This window comes from Polypterus senegalus, chromosome 8 (genome assembly GCF_016835505.1).
Source record: "Polypterus senegalus isolate Bchr_013 chromosome 8, ASM1683550v1, whole genome shotgun sequence".
NCBI classification, from domain to species: domain Eukaryota; kingdom Metazoa; phylum Chordata; class Cladistia; order Polypteriformes; family Polypteridae; genus Polypterus; species Polypterus senegalus.
The window spans coordinates 153340028-153347756 of NC_053161.1; positions in this window are offsets into that span (position 1 = coordinate 153340028).

The window sequence follows — 7729 nt, forward strand, 5'->3', positions numbered from 1 at the left end:
AGACTCCTGCCTTATTTACCTAACTTTTCTCTGTTGTGGAAGGCAGTGGTCTCCGGCTTTTAGACTTTAAACTGAATCACATTTGTTTTATGAAACAGAGTAATACAATTTATTGATAAACACAAGGATTATAGACGTATGATAGATGCATACACTACCCGGTCAAACGTTTCAGAACATCTGCTTTTTGTTTTTTTCAAATGTATTTAGGTGAAATGCAATGAATGAACTAAATGGTGAAAAGGTAAGCAGTAAACTACCAGAGGTTTTAATTTAAAGTTTAGGTTAGCATAAACTGAAAAAACATGAAATGTCAGAATATTACAAATGGGCCTTCAACCAGGAATATCTAATAGGTTACAACCTACAGATGTTCTGCAGAAATTCAAGTAAATGAAGCCTTGCAAGTTGAAGCAAACAATTTGTATGGGAGTCCCAACTTCTAGTGATTATTTAAAAACCCACCCACCAAACCAGTCTTTCTGAATGATTTCACAGGCACCATAACGTTCTCCAAAGGCTCCTCCAGACCCTTTCACCTCTGTAACATGTGCTCAGGGTGAACCTGCTCTCACCTGTGAAAAGCACAGGATGCCAGTGGTGAACCTGCCAATTCTGGTATTCTATGCAAATGCCAATCGAGGTCCACGGTGCAGGGCAGGCAGTGAGCACAGGGCCCACTAGAGGATGTTGGGCCATCAAGCCACCCTCATGAAGTCTGTTTATGATTGTTTGGTCAGAGACATTCATACCAGTGGCCGGCCTGCTGGAGGTCATTTTGTAGGGCTCTGGCAGTGCTCATCCCGTTCATCCTTACCCAAAGGAGCAGATAGCTGTCAGTCCTGCTGATGGGTTAAGGACAATCTACAAGGGGTCCTGTCCAGCTCTCCTAGAGTAACTGCCTGTCTCCTGGAATCTCCTCCATGCCCTTGAGACTGTGCTGGAAGACACAGCAAACCTTCTGGCAATGACACATATTGATGTGCCTGCCATCCTGGAGAAGCTGGACTACCTGTGCCACCTCTGTATGGTCCAGGTATCACCTCATGTTACTAGTAGTGACGCTGACCGTAGCCAAATGCAAAATGAGTGAAAAAACAGATGAGGAGGGAAAAATGTCAGTGGCCTCCACCTGTTAAACCATTCATTCCTGTTTTGGGGGTCATCTTATTGTTGCCCCTCTAGTGCACCAAAGCAGCTGAAACTGATGAACAAGCCCCTCTGCTACTTAACTTGCCCAAAGGAGCAGATACTGGTCCTGCTGATGGGTTATGGACCTTCTCTGGCCCTGTCCAGCTCTCCTAGAGTAACTGCCTGTCTCCTGGAATCTCCTCCATGTCCTTGAGACTGTGCTGGGAGACACAGCAAACCTTGATGTGCCTGCCATCCTGGAGAAGCTGGACTTAGTTAGTCTCGTCTGTTACGGGAGATGGACGTCTGAAGAGGAGCTTCGTTAGCAGCGGCTTTATTTTTTTTCACTTATTTTTTATTATTTTGAGGTATCCTGTATTTACCTGACCCAAGGGGTTTCCACTACACTATATAAACATGAGTAACAAGAAAGGGGGTCAGAAAGAACTAGAAAAGAAACTTAAAGCTACATCTAAGACTAGACAGACATCAAGCCCAAGCCCAAGTGCGAGGTATGGCCTTACAGAGACTGACCTGGAACAGGCAGGCAAATGCAAAGACTTCCCAGGACCCCGCTCCATTGCAAATTCTCCACTCGAGAGCGAAAATGGTAGCAAAAATAGGAGTGAAGATACAAGTGATGCAGGTCACAAGAGTTCACTGATTCCAGTAGATCACATGAAGCCAGAAAATGGCCTTGCCGTCCGTGCTTTCATTCATTCCTCGAGAGCCTGAAACATTGGCTATAACTGTGGTTGCCACTCCACCTGTGGAGCACGAAAGCCGAAACGATTTCTCTGAACTGAAGGAAATGATCACAACATCGGCCATGGCCATAAGTGAGCTTAAGAAAGACATTCAGAAAAATATGAAGAAAGATATTAAAGAACTGGAAATGCATCTATACAACCGTTTTGACGCGACCTTTAAATGTATGCTGAGGAAAATTGAGAATCACATCCAAGAAAATAAGTCTAAACTGAAGAAACTTGCTGATCAGTTGGATAACGTTAAGCAGTCATTCACAACCGGAATTGAAACAACAGAACAACTGGCATCTAACGCCGATGGAAAAGCTACATCTGAGAATTCTGAATGCAAGAAACTTGGAGATAGACTTGGTGCTCTGGAAGATGGATGCAGAAGGAATAATATTAGAATCGAAGGTCTACCTGAGAATCGTGAAAGTCCAAAGTGAAATTCGCAGTTGAACTTTTCCCTAAAATAACTGGAAAAGAATTTAAATCAGATACCGAGATAGCAGCAGCTTATCGCATACGTGGATCTAATACCTTTAGACCTAGGTCTTTTATTGTCCGCTTTGAGATTATTATTTAAGCTAGATGTGATGGCACATTTCAGACACAAGCAAGAGATTATATTTGAAAATAACCACATTTGTATTTTCCCAGATTTCTCTCCGGCAACAGCTACTAAACGTGCAGCCTTCTACAACATTAAATAGCGGTTACGTCAAGCCGATATCAAATACAGCCTATTGAATCCTGCCAAACTGAAAGTGGAATTCCAAGGTCAATTTTATGTCTTCACCAAAAGGGAACAGGCAGAAAAGGAATTAAGGAAGCTGATCCTGACACTTTTTTGAAATGCAATAGTGAGTCACATCCTGTCATGGCATGGCAAGTACTGGAGATATCACCTGCTGTCTGATCCACTTGTAATGATACGGATATTATAATTATACATTCTTTTCATTACTCAGACGCTTTCTGTTTATGTTTTACTTACAGTTATAGACGTGTGTATGGAAGAAATTAATAATTTGTTGTTTTTTTTTTTTTTACTGCCCAAAAGGAGACTGTTTAACATCATACCTTTGTTTATTGTTACTGTTATTATTGCATTTGGATTTACTATGCTTATTCTGGACCACTTTTTAACACCATTCCCTGGGTTTTTATTATCTTAATACTTTAAGATTGCTGAAGATTATATTTTATGCTTATAGTTTGTTAATGATTATATTTTAGGCATATACAGTGGTGTAAAAAACTATTTGCCCTCTTCCTGATTTCTTATTCTTTTGCATGTTTGTCACACAAAATGTTTCTGATCATCAAACACATTTAACCATTAGTCAAATATAATACAAGTAAACACAAAATGCAGTTTTTAAATGATGGTTTTTATTATTTAGGGAGAAAAAATCCAAACCTACATGGCCCTGTGTGAAAAAGTAATTGCCCCCTTGTTAAAAAATAACCTAACTGTGGTGTATCACACCTGAGTTCAATTTCCATAGCCACCCCCAGGCCTGATTACTGCCACACCTGTTTCAATCAAGAAATCACTTAAATAGGAGCTGCCTGACACAGAGAAGTAGACCAAAAGCACCTCAAAAGCTAGACATCATGCCAAGATCCAAAGAAATTCAGGAACAAGTGAGAACAGAAGTAATTGAGATCTATCAGTCTGGTAAAGGTTATAAAGCCATTTCTAAAGCTTTGGGACTCCAGCGAACCACAGTGAGAGCCATTATCCACAAATGGCAAAAACATGGAACAGTGGTGAACCTTCCCAGGAGTGGCGGCCGACCAAAATTACCCCAAGAGTGCAGAGACGACTCATCCGAGAGGTCACAAAAGACCCCAGGACAGCGTCTAAAGAACTGCAGGCCTCACTTGCCTCAATTAAGGTCAGTGTTCACGACTCCACCATAAGAAAGAGACTGGGCAAAAACGGCCTGCATGGCAGATTTCCAAGACGCAAACCACTGTTAAGCAAAAAGAACATTAGGGCTCGTCTCAATTTTGCTAAGAAATATCTCAATAATTGCCAAGACTTTTGGGAAAATACCTTGTGGACTGATGAGACAAAAGTTGAACTTTTTGGAAGGCAAATGTCCCGTTACATCTGGCGTAAAAGGAACACAGCATTTCAGAAAAAGAACATCATACCAACAGTAAAATATGGTGGTGGTAGTGTGATGGTCTGGGGTTGTTTTGCTGCTTCAGGACCTGGAAGGCTTGCTGTGATAGATGGAACCATGAGTTCTACTGTCTACCAAAAAATCCTGAAGGAGAATGTCCGGCCATCTGTTCGTCAACTCAAGGTGAAGCGATCTTGGGTGCTGCAACAGGACAATGACCCAAAACACACCAGCAAATCCACCTCTGAATGTCTGAAGAAAACCAAAATGAAGACTTTGGAGTGGCCTAGTCAAAGTCCTGACCTGAATCCAATTGAGATGCTATGGCATGACCTTAAAAAGGCGGTTCATGCTAGAAAACCCTCAAATAAAGCTGAATTACAACAATTCTGCAAAGATGAGTGGGCCAAAATTCCTCCAGAGCGCTGTAAAAGACTCATTGCAAGTTATCACAAATGCTTGATTGCAGTTATTGCTGCTAAGGGTGGCCCAACCAGTTATTAGGTTCAGGGGGCAATTACTTTTTCACACAGGGCCATGTAGGTTTGGATTTTTTTTTTCTCACTAAATAATAAAAACCATCATTTAAAAACTGCATTTTGTGTTTACTTGTGTTATATTTGACTAATGGTTAAATGTGTTTGATGATCTGAAACGTTTTGTGTGACAAACATTCAAAAGAATAAGAAATCAGGAAGGGGGCAAATAGTTTTTCACACCACTGCAGTATTTAGACTATATTGGCAATAGATATCTGTACTTTTTAATCCTAATACACCACTGCATGGGGGCTTGTTTTGCTTTGGACGTGCTTTGTCTCTAGGTATGTCAGATGACTGGGACTCTGTGAAGTGGGGTCCAGCCTCACGTGGGGTGGCAAAATGGGGGAGTATGAGGATAAGGGAGGAAGCGAAAGAGAGCAGGCTATATCTAATCTATCCTTTTAACCCTTATAATTACAACTATCAATGTAACAATAGGCTGCATGGCAATAGCTCATGGGGAAATTGGAAATTAAGGTTAAAGCTGTCTCACTTCCAGTTAAGACTATAAAATGACATCAAAAATTTAGAATCAATGTCTCCATGATGGGACAGTTAACTTTGTGAGCTGGAATGTTAAAGGCCTGAATCACGAATTAAAGAGAAAGAAAGTATTCTCTCACCTGACAGGTTTAAAAGCTAAAATAGCATTTTTACAGGAGACCCACTCACTAAGCAAGGATCAGTTCTGGCTGCAAAAAGACTGGACTGGCCAAATGTTCCATTCTAGCTTTACAAAGAAAACTAGAGGAGTGGGAATTTTCATACATGGAACAGTCTCATTTGTAGCATCAGATGTAGTATCTGATCCTGAAGGGAGATATGTGATTGTCATGGGCAGCTTATTTATTTGTAAAGTGATTTTGATAAATGTTTATGCACCTAATATCAAAGATAAGGAATTCATGCAGAATGTATTTGCATCCATTCCCAATGTAAACACTCATAAAATTATAATGGCTGGGGACTTTAATTGTGTTTTAAACCCACTTTTAGATAGGACTCCTGTCACAGTGGGGATGACATCTAACACAGCTAAGACAATTACACAGTTTGTAACTGACCACAACTTATTAGACCCCTGTAGGTTTCTAAACCCAAACTCAAGAACATATTCATTTTACTCACCAGTACATTATTGCTACTCAAGAATTGATTATTTCTTTATAGATAATAATTTCTTGCCTACGATTAAATCTTGCAAGTACGACGCTATTGTTATCTTCGACCATGCACCTCTGATCTTGGAGCTAAAGTCATTATGCCCAACACTCTCACCTTGCAGATGGCGTCTTAACCCGCTTCTATTAGCAGATGAGAACTGTACAGTGTTCATATCCAAACAAATCAATTTCTTCCTATAGACAAATAGATATTCAGAGGTGTCTGCAGGAATACTCTGGGAAACTCTCAAGACCTTCTTAAGAGGACAGATTATTTCATATCTTTCTCACAGGAATAAGTTAGAAACCCAGAAAGTATCAGAGCTTAGAGGCGAAATTACTAAAATAGATGAAGAACATGCCAGGCATCCAAGCGAGGCTCTACATAGGAAAAGGCAGGCTCTGCATTCCGAACTCAACCTCCTGACAACTAAAGAAACTGAACAACTAATTTATAAATCAAGACATCACTGCTATGAACATGGAGAGAAAGCAAATAAGCTTTTAGCTCAACAAATCGCAATCACCAACATGAACGGAGATGAAATCATTGACCATAAAAACATAATGTACCCATTTAGAGACAACTATAAATCCTTATATTCTACCAAGTTTAAAGAAGACAGCACACAATCTAATGCATTTCTGGATACATTACAGATACCACAAATAGACACTTTTAGTGCGGAGGAACTCAATAAACCTTTGGCGCTATTAGAAATACTAGACGCTATAAAGTCACTTCAAGGCGGGAAAGCAGCAGGCCCTGATGGCTACACTGTAGAATTTTATAAGAACATTGCCAGTTCAGAACTCCGGTTGTAATATGACCAAGCTGTACGAGCTTACTCTTGAGAATGCAACATATAGTTCTCCAGGAGAAAAGCAATCTTGCCTCAAATCAATGGCAACCTTTTTTAGGGTCTGTCCCTGAGACTTATTACTGTCATCACGAAGCAGAGCCTTACTGGAAATTGGAGGCATTTGAATTGAAATGGGAGATCAGAGGGTATAACGGGGATGCAAGGAATACATTGAGTGTGGAGAAACTGTAGAGACAGCGTTTGTATTAACTTGTGGATTTTTCTGTGAGTATTTGGTGGCAGCGTGACGAAGTTGCTTCCGCAAGACCATGTTAGCTGTGGAGCTCAGCTCGGAGCATATTCTTTTCCTACCTTGTCAATTGTGTAATGTGTTTTTTGAACAGGTTTGATGCATGGAAGTGATCACTCGTACTGCGTTCAGTCAGTTCACGTGAGCTGCTCTCTTGTGTGATGTAGCGATGTCCAAGGCTTTATTTAATGTTAGCTAAGACCTGGCACTTAAAAGTTTCTGACTACAGCAATTTTAACTCCGTTTGTTGTAGGCATGCCAAACGGCAGTAGGAGCGTGTCTATAAACTTAATTTAAACTTACGGTTTACACCGTGCTTTGTTTCTGCAGTAGCTGCACTTATGAATATGCTTGTATGCGTTTTTTCTTCAGCGCTTTTTGGAGCTCTTCCTTATTTTCTACGTACTGCGTTCACAGTCAGTTCATGTGATTACGTGGGAGGCGTAATGATGCGACACGCAACTCCGCCTCCCACGGCCATTGAGTTGCAGTCTATTACAGTATACGGATAAAAATAGGTTCCAGTTATGACCATTACGCGTAGAATTTCGAAATGAAACCTGCTCAACTTTTGTAAGTAAGCTGTAAGGAATGAGCCTGCCAAATTTCAGCCTTCTACCTACACAGGAAGTTGGAGAATTAGTGAGTGAGTGAGTGAGTGAGTGAGTGAGTGAGTGAGTGAGTGAGTGAGTGAGTGAGTGAGTGAGTGAGTGAGTGAGGGCTTTGCCTTTTATTAGTATAGATTCTCCACTCAGCTAGCTCCCCTTTTATTAGCAACATTTACAGAAGCTAAAGACAATCAAATTTTACCTCAAACATTTCGCCAAGTATTAATCACCATCTTTCCTAAACAAAATATGGACTTATTACAATGTGCATCATACAGACCA